Source organism: Capra hircus, chromosome 9 (genome assembly GCF_001704415.2).
Source record: "Capra hircus breed San Clemente chromosome 9, ASM170441v1, whole genome shotgun sequence".
Lineage (NCBI taxonomy): Eukaryota > Metazoa > Chordata > Mammalia > Artiodactyla > Bovidae > Capra > Capra hircus.
In genome coordinates this window covers 62,142,628-62,164,489 of record NC_030816.1, presented here as the reverse complement: position 1 = coordinate 62,164,489, position 21,862 = coordinate 62,142,628, and the positions used below count along the sequence as shown (strand labels likewise).

Sequence of the window (21,862 nt, the reverse complement as noted above, 5' to 3'; positions counted from 1 at the left end):
GTATATCAGACTCAAGTGATCATAAAAATCACCTGGGACTTCTGTTAAATATACAGATCAGCAGACTCCTCCACAAAGCTTCTGACTCAGAATCACCAGGAGAGTACCCCAAGTGATTCTTAAGATCAGAGGAGTTAAAAATGTTCACTACATAAAAACCCAGAGTGCAAAAAAAAAAAAAAAAAAAAAACAAAAACCAGAGTGCCAGCAGTGAAGGTAGTGTTAGGTTGGATTAGGGCACGGTGGGAAGCTCATGGGCCATCAAGGACAGCACACAGCCCAGGAAGAAATGGCTAAACCTGAAGGAGGGAATGAGAAGGAATTATTGAGGACACGGTTAAATAAATTATATATAGTTCTAATACTCTACATGTCCATGGATCTAATCTTAGTCACTTATATTTGCCTAATGTCTTACATCTTAAAAGATATTCTTGTAAAATGAATTGATGGTCTTATTACCCCCACCATAACATTCTGGAAACAGAGACTCAGAGAAGCTAAGTGACGCGGCCAACATCACAAAGCTATGAGTGGCAAAATCAAGGCTGAAGTTCTTCTAAAGCCTAGACCAGTGGGTTTCTTCCCAAATAGCATTATTTGAAGTTAAAGAGCTTCTTTTCTTTAAACTATATGATCCATGCATCTCAGGAAACAAAATTTCATCATGAAGATGCTCATTTCTTTGAATGTTTTGAAATCAATGATGGAAGTCCCTTTTAAAATAAAAGTATTCTAAACCTTCATCGCCTAATACATGAGTGGGTTTAGGTAGATAGGGAATAGAATGCTGATCCTAGTCTAGTAGGTAATAAAGCATATGCCACCTCTATCACCCCACCTCGTCCTGGCAGGAGGTAGCAAGAAAAAATGATTACAGAGGAAAGAACAGTGAGTAGGGAGGCAGATTCCCTCGAAGGTATGTTTTGAGGGGAGGGGTAGGGTGAGGAGTGAGTTATAGAGCCTGCTTCCCAATTCTGCCTGCAGGGTCCCCAGTAATGCTAGTCAATTCAAAGTAAACAGAAGCTAACACTAATTCTGGTTGAAAGCAATATGAGGCTTTCATTTGACCTAAATTCTCTAATAGATTAAGGGACAAAGAGAAGCTTCTCCTTATAGAGGAAGACCCTGCCCAATGATAGCAACCAAGATGCTCCATGTAAAAGACCGTGTTCAAAATGCTACCAGCCAAGAAAGAAGTCTTATTTAGAATGAGACCAAGAATCTTCCTGGAGTTATTTCTGCCTTTCTTCTCTGAAAGGCATATTCACGACCATGTTGTTTTTCCCTGGTGTGACCACCCCCCTTCTTTCCCGCAGCTTGTTTGTTGGGCGGGGGGAGATGCTCGATTAAACAAGAGACTCAAGGAGAAGGCCGTTAGAAAATTGGAAAGAGCATCAGCTAGAGACCAGATGCTCCTGCCTTATAAATTAGTAGAAGATTATGCACAGCCAGCTGTACCATATAAATGCCCAGTTTTTATACCACACCATGACCCTCTGTGTTTATCATATGGTTCAGCATCTGGTCAATTCCATCCCCAACTCCCATATATCTATTCAAATCAAGCATTGGCTGGGGATTTATTTATGTATATGCTTCAATCTCAATCAGGATACCCTCTTGAGGTCCAAACTTACAGTGTGGCAGCAGAGAATTAACCCAGCAAGTCCTCAAAGGTGAGTAGTGGCCAAATGAGGAATGTACGCATGTCTGTGGATAATAAAGACTATATATAAATATAAGTGATATAGATACAGATATAAGTTTCAGAGTGTTTACATACCAAGATACAGATTTTCTTTGTTGTTCATTCGCTAAGTCATATCCGACTCTTTGTGACCCCATGGGCGGCCGCATGCCAGGCTCCCCTGTCCTTCACTATCTCCCTGAGTTTGTTCAAATGGATTTTCTAGAATAAAGTAAAAGTAATGTTTTGTTGGAGAAGGAAAGAGCAACCCACCCCAGTATTCTTGCCTGGAGAATCCAGTGGACAGAAGAGCCTGGCAGGCTCTAGTCCATAGGGTCGCAAAGACTTGGACATGAGTGAAGCAATGTAGCACAATATTTTGTATGCCTTCAATAATTAAGAGAAAAAAAAAGAGACTTTCTTGTGTTTTTAAATCTTAAGTTAAACCTAGGGTTACAAAAAATTTTCTAAGTTTCTTTCTTTTGAAAAGACAGTTCTTTTCCAAGAAAAAAATCCATTAATTGATTACTTGGCTTTGCGTGTCTTGTTTCAGATGTCTTGTTCATTTATTGTTAATGAGACCCAAGTTCTGTGGGCCCAGTCTTATGGTACAGACCAAAGAATACTCTGATCTTCCCCTTACACCACACATCAAAACAAGTTCTAGATCGACCAAAAAATTAAATGGAAAAAACTTAAACCAAAAATAAACTTAGAAGAATACACTTTAACAATTTTTTTCTGATCTCTGGAAGGTAAAGACTTTTAGATCATAAAAACAAGGGAATAAATTACAATAGAAACAGATTGATAGATTTTACTCCATCAAACTTTAAATTTTCTCAATCACCACATTTAGCACAAACTGAATTAAAGTCAAACAGCATGGTGTGATTTCTTTTTGTAACAGATAATGAAAAAAGAGTTAATAATCTTAACATATGAAGAAGTCCTGGGATCAACGAGGAAAACACCAAAGCAACAGATACATAGAAAAAAGACATAAATAAACAGTTCTCAACAGAGAAAACACAGGTTTTCAGTAAATTTTTATTGCCCAATTCATTAGCAATGTTAAAAACTTCAGTTGAAACAAAGTACCATTCTGCACCTATCAACTAGAAAAAGATTAAATTACAATAGCAAGGATGGAATGAGATCAATAAATAGGGCAATCAATCTGGAAAGCAAATTGGCTTCAAAGCGTTAGAATCCTTTGATGCATTAATTTTATTTTGGGGCCTCATACTAAGGGTGAAAATTCCAAAATGCAGATACAAATCCAGGCACAGTGATATTCACTGCAGTGTTTAATAGCAAAACAAAGAGCGGAAACCATCTGAATGCTCTTCAACAATAGGGAAATGGCAAAGTACATTAGGAAGTGTCCTTTAGACTATTATGTTCTAATCAAAAGTCACTCTTAGGAGAATTTGTAATGACATAGGAAGGGACATTCATATTTCTCTGCCCTAATTAATGTGGCACCTTTTCCAAGGACACTTGATCTGCATAAAGCCCTCTGCACAGTACTGAAAGGAATCAGGATATGTCATCCACAAATAAGCCAATTTGGCATAAAGTTTATTTTAAGCTAAAGGAAATTAAGACTCAACAGAAAAAGGAAGACTTCTCTGCCTTCCCCTTACTTGCCTGCATGCAGGCATAAATTTCCGTTTGTGAAGGTAGCTTAAGTTCTCTCCACACTCCTATTCCAAAATGAGGAAAGTGACCTTTATTATGAGAGAGAGTCAAAACCAAGATGACTCTGCATAAACAAACTTTACTAAAATAACCTGTGTCTTCCACTAGTTCCCCCAAATATTTCCTAGTTATTTCCCCACAATTTATAGTCCCTTGAAATCCAAACCCTCTTTTGGTTGTCAAAATGTTACATAAGCTCCCAAGTCTAACCCCTCCGTTGAGTTTCACTTCTTTCCTGTGAATTCCTGTGCATGTAAAATATTAATAAGTGTGTATTCCTTCTCTCTTGTTAATCTGTCTTTCTCAGTTACATTCACAGGTTCCCAGACACAGAACCTAAGAGGGCAGAGGAAACGGTTTTCCTCCCCCACTGTTTCTGGCATGTAGAAATTCCTTTATGAATATTAGCTATTACAGTCATTCTCATTTAACCCTTGAAACAACTTTGTAAGTTGGCATTGTTTTACCCACTTCATGAAAGAGTAAAGCAAAGCTCACTGAGGTTAAGTGCAGGGGTATCTAACTGAAATACGGTTTGAACAAAAGATGGGTCAGAATCCACAGACCATGCTTTTCCCAACACATTCTGCTCAAAAACTGGAGAATGGGATCTAATTAAAATTAAAAGCTTCTGCAAAACAAAGGAAACTATAAGCAAGGTGAAAAACAGCCTTCAGAATGGGAGAAAATAATAGCAAATGAAGCAACTGACGAACAACTAATCTCAAAAATATACGAGCAACTCATGCAGCTCAATTCCAGAAAAATAAACGACCCAATCAAAAAATGGGCCAAAGAACTAAATAGACATTTCTCCAAAGAAGACATACAGATGGCTAACAAACACATGAAAAGATGCTCAACATCACTCATTATCAGAGAAATGCAAATCAAGACCACAATGAGGTACCACTTCACACCAGTCAGAATGGCTACCATCCAAAAGTCTACAAGCAATAAATGCTAAAGAGGGTGTGGAGACAAGGGAACCCTCTTACACTGTTGGTGGGAATGCAAACTAGTACAGCCACTATGGAGAACAGTGTGGAGATTCCTTAAAAAACTGGAAATAGAACTGCCTATGATCCAGCAATCCCATTGCTGGGCATACACACTGAGGAAACCAGAATTGAAAGAGACACGTGTACCCCAATGTTCATTGCAGCACTGTTTATAATAGCCAGGATATGGAAGCAACCTAGATGTCCATCAGCAGCTGAATGGATAAGAAAGCAGTGGTACATATACACAATGGAGTATTACTCAGCCATTAAAAAGAATACATTTGAATCAGTTCTAATGAGGTGGATGAAACTGGAGCCTATTACACAGAGTGAAGTAAGCCAGAAAGAAAAACACCAATACAGTATACTAACACATATATATCGCAGAAGGCAGTGGCACCCCACTCCAGTACTCTTGCCTGGAAAATCCCATGGACGGAGGAGCCTGGTGGGCTGCAATCCATGGGGTCACTAAGGGTCGGACATGACTGAGTGACTTCACTTTCACTTTTCACTTTCATTCATTGGAGAAGGAAACGGCAACCCACTCCAGTGTTCTTCTGGAGAATCCCAGGGACGGGGGAGCCTGGTGGGCTGCTGTCTATGGGGTCGCATAGAGTCGGACACGACTGAAGTGACTTAGCAGCAACACATATATATGGGATTTAGAAAGATGGTAACAATAACCCTGTATGCGAGACAGCAAAAGAGACACAGATGTATAGAACAGATTTTGGACCCTGTGGGAGAGGGAGAGGGTGGGATGATTTGGGAGAATGGCACTGAAACATGTATAATATCATGTAAGAAATGAATCGCCAGTCTAGGTTCAATGCAGGATACAGGATGCTTGGGACTGGTGCACTGGGTTGACCCAGAGAGATGGTATGGGGAAGGAGGTGGGAGGGGGGTTCAGGATTGGGAACTCATGTACACCCGTGGCGGATTCATGTTGATATATGGCAAAACCAATACAGTATTGTAAAGTAAAATAAAGTAAAATTAGAAAATAAAAAAACTGGAGAATTCAATAAGACTCATCATAAAATTCAACAGTATTTCATATTAAAAGTTGTTTTCAAAACAAATTTGTTTTCAATTGTTTTCAGGGTTGCATTTTTGTATTATGGGGTAGGTATGGAAAGAAACTGCTAAGAATGACTTTCGTAGGAAGGAGAATAGTTTAAGATCTTAAGAGTATTCAAAATTAAAGCAATATAAAAAAGAGCCATCATACTAATAGTAATACTTGACTTGCAAAAAAAAAAGTTTAAAAAATGTGTGGTAGAATGCTATGCTTTCTGTTTTATGATTTTATCCAACTTCAAAGTCTTCTGATATCTGGAGGCACATATGCCTATAAAATACAGATCTGAAATCCTAAATCTGGACTCTGAAGTATATTATTAAACGGAATGCTATAAACGTTACCAGCTGTTACCTATGCTTGCAGCAAACAGAGGTGTCTGAAAATGGCTTCAAGTAACTTGTAAATATCAGTGAGGCAAGAAAAGAAATTTGCTTCTATTACATCACGATGTTAAATGGATTCTCTTAATTAGATTTTGCTAACTACATTTCTCTTTGGTTTATTTTTGAAAGATAGCATCCCTCTGATCATATTTGAGATGTATGTCAGTATGGAGGTCAGATCGTTGCAGTGAGTAAGAGAAGGGGCTGCTGCAAAGTGTGTCTCTGATACAGAAAGGAGTCACTGAAGACTTCAGAGTAATTTTCAAAAATATATAACTATTAGAGGGAAATAATCATCATGCAAAAACATTAATTCAAAGAGAAGGTTTTTAAAAGAGAAGGAGGTGAGGAAAATGAGTTGCCTCTTTTCTTCCAAGATTTCATTTTAACTTTTAGGGGATACTCTGGGTGGTGCAGAGGTTAAAGCGTCTGCCTGCAATGTGGGAGACCTGGGTTCGATCCCTGGGTCAGGAAGATCCCCTGGAGAAGGAAATGGCAACCCACTCCAGTATTCTTGCCTAGAGAATCCCATGGACGGAGGAGCTTGGTGGGCTACAGTCCATGGGTCACAAAGAGTCGGACACAACTGAGCGACTTCACTTTCACTTTCACTTTCTGGATATACCATCTCGATGGACATGAGTTTGAGCAAGCTCCAGGAATTGGTGATGGACAGGGAAACCTAGCGTGCTGCAGTCCATGGGGTTGCAGAGAGTCAGACACAACTGAGCAACTGAACTGAACTGAACTGGATGCAAACACGTCTGTAAACATGACCAGTGAGAAACTGCACATCTTGAATTGGAAGCACATTATCCAATGGAATACTATAAATGTGACCACAGTTGTTTCCTTACAAACTACAAAATATAGGTGTCCCAACATGGTCCACCAAGTGGCTTTTAAATATTGATAATGCAAGAAATATTAACTTGGTTTTATGTAATTGGGCACTATTGAGATTTTTCAAGGCTTCAGATTTTACTGCTAGTAAAAGCTGTAAGTCAAGGCCTCCTTCATCACCAATTTCTTCCCCTTGGACCTCCTTGCAGGCCCTTGTTTCCAGCATAGTAAATAGTTGAAACCCAGCATAATTAACCAATTTTATAAGATAGTTTTATCATCAACCTAGAATACAGGTGATCCAAATGTCTTCCCCTCTTAAGGGGAACCTATGTTACACCTATTTTAAAATCATCAGACATTTATGGTATCATCCTCTCTGACTTCATTCCCAAGACAAGCGTGGAGAGGGTGGGCAGCCAAGGACAGAGAGGGAAAATTTCACCTCTCTCCTTTAAAGAGTGCTTTAAAACGAAACATCATATATTCGTCACAAGAAAGAAAAACAGAAAGAAAGAGAGAGAGGGAGGAAGAAAGGAAACAGAAGTTCCTGTCAAGAAAACTGTCCTGGTGAGTGTGATGTGAGAGAATAAGAACTGTTTGGGGAGATAAAGAGCAGTAGTTTGGGGTTTATTTTGTTTTGTTGGCTTGTTTTTGGTTACTGGCTTCAAATCCCAATGAAAATTTCAAAACTACATGACACTTAACTTCAAAAACTGAACAAATGACCCTCAGCTTCATTTGAAGGGCAAACACCTTCTGGTACAATGGCTAGTGGCCTTTCTATATCCTTATGTGATTTATGCCCAGGAATCTGTGTTTTAATACTGAGGCACGTCTACGACACACAAGTGTGAACAATGTTTCTGCTGTCCTCTTATTAATGGATTTCAGAGGTATTTCCATTCAGTCTCTTCAAGGTCTAGTGGGGGTGAGGGAATGAGAGGAAATTGCTGATTCCCTGAGAAACAGAGCTGGGATATACCATCCTGAGCTGGAAGAAAGATAAGCTACCCAGGACCCAGCTAACTCATCCAGGCAGCCCAGGATGACAAGCGCCCGCAGCCATCCGCAATCTTCTTTTTTTCTTTTTTCCTCCTTAATCAATTTGTATTGGCGTATTATTGATTTACAATGTCATATTAGTTTCAAGTGTATGGCAAAGTGAATCAGTTGTATAATATACCTATCCACTCTTTTTTATATTCTTTTGCCATATATGCCATTACAGAAACTGTGTAGTGTTCACCGTGCTATATTGTAGGTTTTTATCGGTTATCTAATTTAGATACAGTAGCGTGTATATGTCAATCCCAATTTCCCAATTTATCCCTCTCCCCCCACCGCCCCCCAACCTTTTCCCCCTGGCAAACAAATGTTTGTTTTCTACATCTGTGACCCTATGTCTTAGACAATCGTCTTGGCTGACAACTACAGGATGGCTGAAACTCTGCTTTCTGTGGCTAGAAAATATATTTTATATTGGAATATCCAAAACATAGGCATCTTTTGTGTTATCTAGCTTTTCTTTCACAATTGTCAATTATTTTATGGAATAAAACTCAGGAATAACTCAACAATCCACCAATCAGAATCTTTCTTTAACTATTAATTTTGCATATTTACTCTCAAATTAAAGTTGAAACTTACACTATTCAATGCTTTTGGTTGCAAACAGCAGCAGATTTTCTAATTTGAAGTAAACAGGACTTTGTTAGTTAGTTCCCAGAACTGTTAGGAGAACTGTGCTTAGGAAGAAACTAAGGGTTTCCCAGGTGGTTCAGTGGTAAGAATCCACCTGCCAATGCAGGAGAGGCAAGAGACACAGGTTCGACCCCTGGGTCAGGAAGATCCCCTGCAGGAGAAAATGGAACCCACCCCAGTATTCCTGTCTAAAGAATACCTTGGACAGAGGAGCCTGGCGAGCTACAGTCCGTGGGATCACAAAAGAGTCGGACACCGCTGAGCACAGATACACACAAGGTCAGCAAAGCCCAGCCCACGTCCTTCTGAACTCTGCTCATCCTGGGTCCTTGCTGCCATGCCCCCAGCCTCACGGCCACCGTTTGGCCACTACTCATGCACTAACAGTCAGGGGTCAAGAGTAGAAAATGGATCTGCCTCCCTGTGGCTTTCACTGGAGTAGGGCAAGCCCTGTCTTGCATCCACCTTTGCATTCTCCCCAGACAGAAAGGGCTCTGGGCATCCAGCACCACAAATCTTAAGGCTTAATGATGGGTACTTCACCAGCATAGTCTCATTCAACTATGACAGTAACTATTATCCCCATTTTAAAGGTAAGAAGCTGAGGCTCAGATAAGATCACTTACCCATAAGGATGAGATCCAAGGCACTGAACTGCTGTCCCAAATATCAAAGAAATCTGAAATTATGCATACTCTAACAATAAATGTGTTTGAGTGTATTTTTTTATTGGGCTATAGTTGATTTACAATGTTGTCTTAGATTCAGGTGTACAGGAAAGTGATTCGGTTATACAAATACAGCATGTATTTTCCTTGAAAAGTGGTGATCTAAACGTGACATAGGTGGTAACACCCTTAATCAAACACAGGTTTAATGAAACACCATTTCTTCATCACACTGGTATCACAGTACATGAATCTTTAAGAAGAGATTAGTGCCTATGCTATTTTATAAGCTGCAAACATTATTTATTAAAGCTAATCTATCAATCTATCTGAAAGTATGAAAGGAATAGATACTCCTAGTTTAGAGTAAGGAATTTATGGATTAAAGAGTAGAGAAGGCTCAATTTTTTTTTTTTTTTTTTTTTTTTTTTGTGCTTCTTGGTGGACCCGCAGCACACTACTGACCTCCTGTGGCCATACTTCAAAGCGCCACCTTTAAGTTAAACCCAGCTTCTTTTCAGGTCTCGAACAGCAACTGCAGGAGAGGTCCCTGAGTAACATATGTCCTGTGCTTCTTGTGTCATCGTTGGCAAAGTGGTTGTCATTGTACTGGGGTGTGTTCTAGTTTGCTCATCTTTTTCTAGCTGTTTAAGCTGTAAAGTTATGTTGTTGAATTGAGATCTTTCTTGTTTTTTAATGTCAGCAATTATAGCTATAAGATTTCTCCTTAGCACTCATTGCTTTTGCTGTGTTTCATAAGTTTTGGTATGTTTTATTTTCATTTTTATTCATCTCTAAGTATTTTATAATTTCCTTTGTGATTACTTCTTTAATCCATTGCTTGTTTAAGAGCATGTTTTTTAATTTCCACAATTTTTGGAATTCACCACTTTTACTTCTCCTATTGATTTCTAACTTTATCCTCTTCTGATTTTTTTTTTTTTACTAGAATAAGCACAGATCTGGTTATAAATTACTTCAGCCAGCAAGTAACATACATTCAGTGGTGTACAGGTAAATGTCTCAAAACCAGTTTTCTGGGGACAAAAGTCCCCGGTTTGTACAACTTGCCAGTTTGCATGGCGTAATTATTTCTGTCATGGCTCATTTCAAGTCGACATTACTAGACTAGGAGCTGGAAAGACATGAGGACCATCAACCCTTGCAAGCTGGTCCTCACACTTTGCAGGTCCAAGGCCATGTATGACCCAGTTTTTCAGTTTGGATTCTTTATCCTCTTGAGTAAGTCCAAACTGTTTTGTTTTTAAGAATTTGATACAAGAATTTTGACAAGTTTTTGAGTTATTGTTGATTTTTCCAAATTTTTTTTTTGCAGTGAATTATACTAAGTCTCTGGACAGCGTGAAGATCCATGCATAGACTATGGTATGTAAGATATATAATGATCAATCATTGTTGAGTAAATGCCTGACTTTCTTTACACCTTAAAATTCAGTGTATTATAATCATAATTATACTCTAATAATGTGAATGTGAAAGTCACTCAGTCATGTCCGACTTTCTGTAACCCCATGGATTATACATTCCATGGAATTCTCCAGGCCAGAATACTGGAGTGGGTACCTTTCCCTTCTCCAGGGGATCTTCCCAACCCAGGGATCGAACCCAGGTCTCCTGCATTGCAGGCAGATTCTTTACTAGCTGGGCCACAGTGAAGCCCAAGAATACTGGAGTGGGTAGCCTATCCCTTCTCCAGGGGATCTTCCCGACCCAGGAATCGAACCAGGGTATCCTGCATTGCAGGTGGATTCTTTACCAACTGAGCTATCAGGATAGCTCAGTTAATAAATAATAGACAATTTTTTAAATAAATAAATTAAAAGATGAAATCCCACTTTCAAACTGACTGTGAAATCCAATCTGACAAGGAGAAAGCGTGGATTAACAATCAGATTATCATATCTAAGGACATCCTAGAACAAAGGTAATCATAAAATCCACTTGGCTTCCATTGTTATTTAATGTTGAGACAATGCTGCGTTATTTGCAAATGCTTTTTAACAACTTCCTATTCTGGAGTACTTTATGACCAAGATTTTAGGGCATTTTAATTATTTTTTTTTAATCTGAAGGATAATAGCTTTACAGAAGCTGTGGTACATATATACAATAGAATATTACTCAGCCATAAAAAGGAGTGCATTTGAGTCAGTTCTAATGAACTGGATGAATCTAGAGCCTATTATACAGGGTGAAGCAAGTCAGAAAGAAGATAAATATTGTATACAAACACATATATAGGGACTCTAGAAAGATGGTGCTGATGAATTTATTTGCAGAACACCAATGGAGGGCATTTTAATTTTTTTTTAAATTTCTATTTGAACACATGTGGTATACTTTTAAATTGAGATATCTAAATCAAAACCCATTACCCTCAATTTTACCACCTCAGAAATATCCAACCTTCACTCTAAAGTATGAGCTGGGAACACTCCCTGCCTATTTTTAATTTACTTACTTTTTATTGAAGGATACTTGCTTTACAGAATTTTGCTGTTTTCTGTCAAACCTCAACATGAGTCAGTCATAGGTATACATATATCCCCTCTCTTTTGAACCCACCCATCTCCCTCTCTATCCCACCCCTCTAGGTTGATACAGACCCCTGTTTGAGTTTCCTGAGCCATACAGAAAATTCCCATTGGCTATCTATTTTACATATGGTAGTGTAAGTTTCCATGTTACTCTTTTCATACATCTCATCCTCTCCTCCCCTCTCCCCATGTCCATAAGTCTATTCTCTGTCTGTTTTTCCATTATTGCGCTGTAAATGAATTCTTCAGTACCATTTTTCTAGATTCCGTATATGTGCATTGCTGCTGCTGCTGCTGCTAAGTTGCCTCAGTCGTGTCTGACTCTGTGCAACCCCATAGACGGCAGCCCACCAGGCTCCCCCATCCCTGGGATTCTCCAGGTAAGAACACTGGAGTGGGTTGCCATTTCCTTCTCCAATGCATGAAAGTGAAAAGTGAAAGTGAAGTCGCTCAGTCATGTCCACCTGTAAGTGATCCCATGGACTGAAGCCTACCAGGCTCCTTCGTCCATGGGATTTTTCAGGCAAGAGTACCAGAGTGGGTTGCCATTGCCTTCACTGATCATGGACTGTAGCCTACCAGGCTCCTCTGTCCATGGGGTTTTGTGGGCAATAGTACTGGAGTGGATTGCCATTTCCTTCTCCAGTGGATCTTCCCAACCCAGGGATCGAACCCAGGTCTCCCGCATTGTAGGCAGACGCTTTACTGTCTGGGCCACCAGGGAAGCCGATATATGCGTTAGAATACTATATTTATCTTTCTCTTTCTGATTTACTTCACTCTGTATAATCGGTTGTAGGTTCATCCACCTCATTGGAACAGACTCAAATGCATTCCTTTTTGTGGCTGGGTAATATTCCACTGTGTATATATACCACAACCTCTTTATCAATTCATCTGTTGATGGACATCCAGGTTGCTTCCATGTTCTAGCTATTGTAAATAGTGCTGCAGTGAACCATGGAATACATGTTTCTCTTTCAAATTTGGTTTCCTCAGGGTATATGCCTAGGAGTGGGATCGCTGGGTCATATGGTGGTTTTATTCCTAGTTTTCTAAGGAATCTCCATACTGTCTTCCATAGTGGCTGTGTCAATTTACATCCCCACCAACAGTGCAAGAGCATTCCCTTTTCTCCACACCCTCTCCAGCATTTATTGTTTGTAGACTTTGTGATGAGGGCCATTCTGACCAGTGTGAGGTGATATCCCATTGTAGTTTTGACTTGCATTTCTCTAATAATGAGCGATGTTGAGCATCTTTTCATGTGTTTGTTAGCCATCTGTAAGTCTTCTTTGGAGAAATGTCTGTTTAGGTCTATTTACCACTTTTTGATTTGGGTTGTTTGTTTTTCTGGTCTTGAGTTGTATGAGCTGCTTGTATTATTTTGGAAATGAATCCTTTGTCAGTTATTTCATTTGCTATTATTTTCTCCCATTCTGAGGATTGTCTTTTCACCTTGCTTATAGCTTCCTTTGCTGTGCAAAAGCTTTTAAGTTTAACCAGGTTCCACTTGTTTACTTTTGTTTTTATCTCCATTACTCTAGGAGGTGGGTCATAGAGGATCTTGCTTTATGTCATCAAGTGTTCTGCCTCTGTCCTCCTCTAAGAGTTTTATAGTTTCTGGTCTTACATTTAGGTCTTTAATCCATTTTAAGTTTATCTTTGTGTATGATATTAGGAAGTGTTCTAATTTCATTCTTTTACATGTTGCTGTCCAGTTTTCCCAGCACCATTTATTAAAGAGGCTGTCTTCACCCCAGTGTATATTCTTGCCTCATTCGTCAAAAATAAGGTACCCATAGGTGCATGGGTTTATTTCTGGGCTTTCTATCTTGTTCCATTGGTCTATATTTCTGTTTTTGTGCCAGCATCATACTGTCTTGAAGACTGGAGCTTTGTAGGATAATCTGAAGTCAGGAAGGTTGATTCCTCCAGTTCCATTCTTCTTTCTCAAGACTGCTTTGGCTATTTGGGGTCTTTTGTGTTTCCATATGAATTGTGAAATTTTTTGTTCTAGTTCTGTGAAAAACGCCATTGGTAATTTATAGGGATCACACTGAATCTGTAGATTGAGTTTGGTAGTGTAGCCATTTTCACAATCCTGATTCTTCCTACCCAGGAACAGGGAATATCTCTCCACCTGTTTATGTCATCTTACATTTCTTTCATCAGTGTCTTATAATTTTTGGTATACAGTTCTTTTGTCTCCTTAAGTAAGTTTATTCCTAGATATTTAATTCTTTTGTTGCAGTGGTGAATCAGATTGATTCCTTAATTTCTTTTTTATTTTTTATTGCTAATATATAGAAATGCAAGTGATTTCTATGTATTGATTTTGTATCCTGCAACTTTGCTAAATTCACTGATTAGCTCTAGCAATTTTCTGATACTATCTTTAAGGTTTTCCGTGGACAGTATCAATCATCTGCAAGCAGTGGGAGCTTTACTTCTTTTCTGGTCTGGATTGCTTTTATTTCTTTTTCTTCTCTGGTTGCTGTAGCTAGGACCTCCAGAACTATGTTGAATAATAGTGGTGAAAGTGGACACCCTTGTCTTGTTCCTGATATTAGGAGGAGTGCTTTCAGTTTTCATCATTGAGAATAATGTTTGCTGTAGGCTTATTATATATGGCCTTTCTGTGAAGTCAAGTGGGCCTTAGAAAGCATCACTATGGACAAAGCTAGTGGAGGTGATGGAATTCAAGTTGAGCTATTTCAAATCCTGAAAGATGATGCTGTGAAAGTGCTACACTCAATATGCCAGCAAATTTGGAAAACTCAGCAGTGGCCACAGGACTGGAAAAGGTCAGTTTTCATTCCAATCCCAATGAAAGGCAATGCCAAAGAATGCTCAAACTACTGCACAATTGCACTCATCTCACATGCTAGTAAAGTAATGCTCAAAATTCTCCAAGCCAGGCTTCAGTAATATGTGAATTGTGAACTTCCTGATGTTCAAGCTGGTTTTAGAAAAGGCAGAGGAACCAGAGATCAAATTGCCAACATCTGCTGGGTTATGGAAAAAGCAAGAGAATTCCAGAAAAACATCTATTTCTGTTTTATTGACTATGCCAAAGCCTTTGATGTGTGGATCACAATAAACTGTGGAAAATTCTGAAAGAGATGGGAATACCAGACCACCTGACCTGCCTCTTGAGAAATCTGTATGCAGGTCAGGAAGCAACAGTTAGAACTGGACATGGAACAACAGACTGGTTCCAAATAGGAAAAGGAGGGCGTCAAGGCTGTATATTGTCACCCTGCTCATTTAACTTATATGCAGAGTACATCATGAGAAACGCTGGATTGGAAGAAACACAAGCTTGAATCAAGATTGCCAGGAGAAATATCAATAACCTCAGATATGCAGATGACACCACCCTTATGGCAGAAAGTGAAGAGGAACTAAAAAGCCTCTTGATGAAATGAAACAGGAGAGTAAAAACGTTGGCTTAAAGCTCAACATTTAGAAAACTAAGATCATGACATCTGGTCCCATCACTTCTTGGCAAATAGATGGGGAAACAGTGGAAACAGTGTCAGACTTTATTTTTGGGGGCTCCAAAATCCCTGCAGATGGTGACTGCAGCCATGAAATTAAAAGACACTTACTCCTTGGAAGAAAAGTTATGACCAAACTAGATAGCATATTCAAAAGCAGAGACATTACTTTGCCGACTCAGGTCCGTCTAGTCAAGGCTATGATTTTTCCAGTAGTCATGTATGGATGTGAGAGTTGGACTGTGAAGAAGGCTGAGTGCCGAAGAATTGATGCTTTTGAACTGTGGTGTTGGAGAAGACTCTTGAGAGTCCCTTGGACTGCAAGGAGATCCAACCAGTCCATTCTGAAGGAGATCAGCCCTGGGATTTCTTTGGAAGGAATGATGCTAAAGCTGAAACTCCAATACTTTGGCCACCTCATGGGAAGAGTTGACTCATTGGAAAAGTCTTTGATGCTGGGAGGGATTGGAGGCAGGAGGAGAAGGGGATGACAGAGGATGAGATGGCTGGATGGCATCACTGACTCGATGGACATGAATCTGAGTGAACTCCTCGAGATGGTGATGAACAGGAAGGCCTTGTGTGCTGCAATTCATGGGGTCACCAAGAGTCGGACTCGACTGAGCGACTGAACTGAACTGAACTAATGTTGAGATAGTTTCCTTCTACACTTATTTTTTGAAGAGTTTTAATCATAAATAGGTGCTGAATTTCTCCAAAGGATTTTTCTGTATTTATTGAGATTATCATATGGTTTTTACCTTTTAATTCATTAATATGGTGTATTACATTGATTGATTTGCTCATACTGAAGAATCCTTCAATCCCGGGAATAAACCCAACTTGATTATGGTGTATGAGCTTTTTGATGTATTGCTGAATTCTGTTTGCTAAAATTTCATTGAGGATTTTTTGCATCTATGTTCATCACTGATATTGGCCTGTAGCTTTCTTTTTTGGGGTGTTGTGTTTGTCTGGTTTGGTATCAGGGTGATGGTGGCCTCGTAGAATGAGTTTGAAGCATTCTTTCCTCTGCAATTTTTTGAAAGAGTTTTAGAAGAACAGGCATTAGTTCTTCTCTAAATATTTGATAGAATTCTCCTGTGAAGCCATCTGGTCCTGAGCTTTCGTGTTTTGTGGAGATTTTTGATCACAGCTTCAATTTCAGTGCTTGTAACTGGGTTGTTCATAATTTCTATTTCTTCCTCATTCAGTCTTGGAAGACTGAACTTTTCTGAGAATCTGTCCATTTCTTCCAGGTTATCCATTTTATTGTTATGTAGTTGTTTGTAATAGTCTCTTATAATCCTTTGTATTTCTGCATTGTTTGTTGTAACAGCTCCTTTTTCATTTCTAGTTTTGTTGAGTTGATTTATCTCTCTTTTTTTCTTGATGAATCTGGCTAATGGCTTGTCAATTTTGTTTGTCTTCTCAAAGAACCAGATTGTTTCTTTCATTTCTTTTTCATTTATTTCTGCTTGGTTCTTTATGATTTCTTTCCTTCTACTAATTTTGGGGTTTTTTTCTTCTTCTTTTTCCAGTTGTTTTAGGTGTAAACTTAGGCTGTCTATTCGATGTTTTCTTGTTTCTTGAGATAGTATTGTATTGCTATAAATTTCCCTCTTAGAACTGCTTTTGCTGCATCCCACAGGTTTTGAGTTGTCATGTTTTCATTGTCATTTATTTCTAGAAATTTTTTTAATTTCTCTTTTGATTTCTTCAGTAACCTGTTGGTTATTTAGAAACATGGTGTTTACTCTCCATTTGGTTGTGTTTTTTACAGTTTTTTTTTCCCTTGTAATTGATATCTAGTCTCATAGAGTTGTTGTTGGAGAAGATGCTTGATACGATTTCAATTTTCTTAAATTTACTGAGGTTTGATTTGTGACCCAAGATGTGGTCTATTCTGGAGAATATTTCATGTGCACTTGAGAAGAAGGTGTATTCTTCTGCATTTGGATGGAATGTCCTGAAGATATCAATGAGATCCATCTCATTTAATGTATCATGTAAGACTTGTGTTTCCTTATTAATTTTCTGTTTTGGTGATCTGTCCACTGGTGTGAGTGGGGTGTTCAAGTCTCCTACTATTTTTGTGTTACTGTCAATTTCTCCTTTTATGTCTGTTAGTGTTTGTCTTATGTATTGAGGTGCTCCTATGTTGGGTTCATAGACAGTTACAATTGTTATGTCTTCCTCTTGGACTGATCCCTTGATCATTATGTAGTGTCCTTACTTATCACTTGTAATCTTTATTTTAAGGTCTATTTTGTCTGATATGAGGATCGCTACTCCAGCTTTCTTTTGCTTTCCATTTGCATGGAATATATTTTTCCATCCTGTCACTTTCAGTCTATATATGTTTTTAGGTCTGAAGTGGGTTTGTTGTAGACAGTGTATATATGCGTCTTGTTTTTGTATCCATTCAGCCAGTCTGTGTCTTCGGTTAGGGCATTTAATCTATTTACATTTAAAATAATTATCGATATATGTTTTTATTGCCATTTTCTTAATTGTTCAGGGTTGAATTTTTAGATCCTTTTTCTGCTCCTGTATTTCTTGACTATATAAGCCCCCTTAACATTTGTTGTAAAGTTGGTTTGGTGGTATTGAATTTGCTTAACTTCTGCTTATCTGGAAAGCTTTTCATTTATCCATTAATTTTGAATGAGATCTTTGCCAGGTATAGTAATCTTGGTTGTAGATTTTTCCCTTTCAGTACTTTAAATATATCTTGCCATTCCCTTCTGGCCTGCAGAGTTTCTGGTGAAAGATCAGCTGTTAAGTGTATGGGGTTTCCCTTATATGGTACTTGTTGCTTTTCTCTTGCTGCTTTTAATATTCTTTCTTTGTGTTTAGTCTTTGTTAGTTTGATTAGTATGTGTCTTGGTGTGTTTCTCCTTGGGTTCATCCTGTATGGGACTCTTTGTGCCTTTTGGACTTGATTGACTATTTCCTTTTCCATGTTGGGGAAATTTTCAACTATAATCACTTCAAAATATTTCTCATACCCTTTCTTTTTCTCTTCTTCTTCTGGGACCCCTATAATTCAAACGTTGGTGCATTTGATATTGTCCCAGAGGTCTCTGAGACTGTCCTCAGTTCTTTTCATTTCTTTTACTTTATTCTGCTCTTCAGAAGTTATTTCCTCCATTTTATCTTTCAGCTCACTGATTCATTCTTCTGCTTCATATAATCTGATATTGATTCCTTCTAGAATATTCTTAATTTCAGTAATTGTGTTGTTTGTCTCTGTATGTTTATTCTTTAATTCTTCTAGGTCTTTGTTGATTGATTCTTGCATTTTCTCCATTTTGTTTTCAAGGTTTTTGATCATCTTTACTATCATTATTCTGAGTTCTTTTTCAGGTAGTTTGCCTATTTCCTCTTCATTTATTTGAGTTTCTGTGTTTCTAGTTTGTTCCTTCATTTGTGTAGTATTTCTTTGCCTTTTCATTATTTTTTTAATGTATTGTGTTTGAGGTCTCCTTTTCCCAGGCTTCAAGAAGTGTTGAATTCTTTCCTTGAAGAAGGTTGAATTCTTTCTTCCTTTTGGTTTCTGCTCTCCTAAGGTTGGTCCAGTGGTTTGTGTAAGCTTCATATAGGGTGAAATTTGTGCTGAGTTTTTGTTTTGTTTGTTTGCTTGTTTGCACAGGGTGCTACTGATGGTTGGATGATGCCAGGTCTTGTATTCAAGTGGCTTCCTTTGTGTGAGTTCTCACTATTTGATACTCCCTACGGTTAGTTAGTTCTGTGGTAGTCTATGGTCTTGGAGTCAGAGCTTCCACTTCAAAGGCTCAGGGCTTGATCTCTAGTCAAGAATGAAGATTCCACAAGTGATTTGTTATGGCATTAAGTGAGACTAAAACAAATATCCAAAAATGAGAAACCAAAGATGAACCCCAAACAAATGGCAGTTACAAAATCAGACAAATAATAATTAAAATAATGGCACACACACACACACACACACACACACACACACACATATGTACACCCATGAGCAAAGTCAAAACAGTCCAACAAAAATGAAGTACAGGAGACTGACCTGGAAAACAAAGGAAGTCAAAACTTATATCTACCAGTTAAGCACAAAGCTAACTAGAGCACACACAAAAAAACAAAACTAAAGCAAGGTGCAAAGTGGGGAATAAAGCAATGAAAACAAAACTAACAAATATATTGACAGGAAAGGAAAAAAGAAAGAATAGATATGCAAAGTTAAATATAGGTAGATGAAGAAGATGTATATACATTTAATATTAACTGCAAGAGGAAAAGAACAGTAGGAAAGGCAAACAAAGGAACAAATATAGGAAAAATATAATAGGTTTTAAAAAATTAAAATTATAAAAAAGAGAAAAGAAAAAAAACAGAAGGGAAAAAAAAAAAGGAAAACTCCACAGAACTGCAAAAGCCCAACATAGAGGCAGAGGTTTATAACAATAAAAAATGTGACTGAGAAAAAAGCTTGCTTAATTGAATTTCTTAGTGTCAATAAAATTAACAACTACAATGGGGTGGCAGGAGGAGGAAAGAGAAAAAGAAAATCCAAAAGAATCTACAGAACAAGTCAAAAACTAAGAATAATGAATGTTTTTCTTGAGTCACTGCTCTCAGAGTCCTTTCCCTCACTGGGAGTCACAGTCCACCTCACCTCCCTAGGATGCCCTCCAACAGTGTGCTGATCTCTGGACCTGCTGTGGAGGCAGCTCAGATTCTAATCTGGTCCTACTCTTGTGTGTTCTTGCCTCCAATCTCCACAGCTATCAGAATTAGTGCATTTTCTTTTGTGGGAGCTCTCAGTGGCCTTTTATATATTCCATAGACACAGAGTCTGCCTGGTTGATTGTGTGGATTTAATCTGCAGCTTGTACAGCTGGTGGGAAAGTTTTGGGTCTTCTTCCTTAGCCACACTGCCCCTGGGTTTCAATTGTGGTTTTATTTCCACCTCTGCATGGGGGTCGTCCGCTGGGGTTTGCTCCTGAGGCTACCCTGGAGGACTTGGGTTTGCCCCTGTGAGGGCCAAGTGTGGAGGTGGTGCAGCTGCTTGGATCACAGGGGTTCTGGCAGCACTAGGTACTCAGGGGGTTGTCGGCTAGTGCAGCAGGAAATAAAGTGCTCTAGAAGGGTATGGCAACCAGTATTGACCAATACACTCCAGTATTCTTGCCTGGAGAACCCCTCTCCCTGACAGAGAAGTCTGGCAGGCCACAGTCCACAGGGTCGCAAAGAGTTGAACACGACCAAAGTCGTGCATGCATGGAGGCAAGAATTTTTTTGCCTGTGGCAGCTCTGCCCCACTGAGAGTTGAGCATGAACGTGGCACGGCTGCTTGGCTTGCAGGAACCATGGTGGCGCCAAGTGTGCCGGGACACAGACTGCCCCCTGCAGGAGTTATGGCCCTATCAGTCTTTTCTCAGGCCTCTTGTAGCTGGCGATCAGAAGGCTTCTTTGGCCAGTCTTTCTCTGTAGTTCTGCCCGTTCAGGCACTTAGAGGCTCCCTGGCCTGGGGTCCTTCTCTGTTGTTCAGTGCATCAGGCACATAGAGGGGGGCCCCCCTGGCTGGGGTCCTACTCTTAGTCTGGCACATCAGTCACTTAAAGGAACACCCTGGCTAGGGTCCTACTCTTAGTCTGGCACATCAGTCACTTAAAAGAATCCCCTGGGTGGGGTCCTACTCTGTAGTTCAGGGCATCATGTGTTTGCTGGGCCAGCCTCTCTATTGTTCAGCTGCTGATGCTGGCGTGTGGGGAGAGAGAGACTATGGTGATGGCTCCATCCCCTAGATGTGACTCAGCAGTACTGCCTTGCTTCCATAGCTGCCTGGCTTTCCTCCACCGGCATTTCCCACCTTGATCTCCTCCCTCACATCCCCTCAATCTGTCTCTCTGCAGTCAACAGCAGCCCTCAACCTGGGATTGCTCCCTAAACTCCAGCTCCCAACCATTGTGCCTTCCAGGGGACCAGCATTCCTGTCCGGGGTATGTATGGCTGTGGCAAGGACTGTCTGAGTCTCATTCCATTTAGGCTGTCACAGATCAGCTGTTTCGCTCTCAACCTTAAAGGTTTCAACTCTGATTCAGACAGTTGTCCCGATGTGGGGATCGGACCCCTGCTTCAGTTCCCCCACCCACCGAGGGCAGGTCCAGTCCTACTAACACTCCTGTTTTTCCCCCTACTTCCTCCATCACACCAAGTTTTGCATGGTTCTATATTTTCTTTTCCACTGGTCAGGTACTCCTGTCCACTCTCAGCTGGTGTTCTGCATGCACTTCTGTGTCTGAAGGTGTATTCCTGATGTATCTGTGCAGAGAGATGGACTTCAGGTCCACCTACTCCTCTGCCATCTTGTTCTCGACCTCCCCCGCCCTTTTTTAAATTTCAAATAAACACAGTTCCACCCATCTGAAATATGTTTCTACTTTATCTGTTCAGTAAAGTGTTTTACTATATGGCCAATAACTTAAAGGATGATTTTCAATAAAAAAGATAGATTAAACAATCTAATTCCAGAAAAGAGCACATTTCTTTTTCAGATGCCACAGGAACAAAAAGCACAACTGTTCGTTTTACTTCTATCAAGTAATCAGGAAATGGAATTGGGCATTGAGCTCTATAGCATGTGTTAGAATCCCAAAGAGACACCACAAGGTCCCACTGAACGCAGGCGCTAGAGTAATGGAGAAAACTGATATTGAAACAAACAGGAAGA

At 39.4% G+C, this 21,862-nt stretch overlaps 1 long non-coding RNA gene across 1 annotated transcript in view; it reads right to left on the bottom strand.

Moving 5' to 3' along the window:
- LOC108636733 overlaps positions 227–21,862 on the bottom strand; it is a 49,290-nt gene continuing 27,654 nt past the window's right edge. The window contains exons 2-3 of the long non-coding RNA XR_001918551.1: positions 1,641–1,713; positions 227–299 (exon numbers count right to left, since the gene is read on the bottom strand). This is a non-coding gene — a long non-coding RNA (uncharacterized LOC108636733). The remainder of the gene's footprint in view (positions 300–1,640; positions 1,714–21,862) is intronic.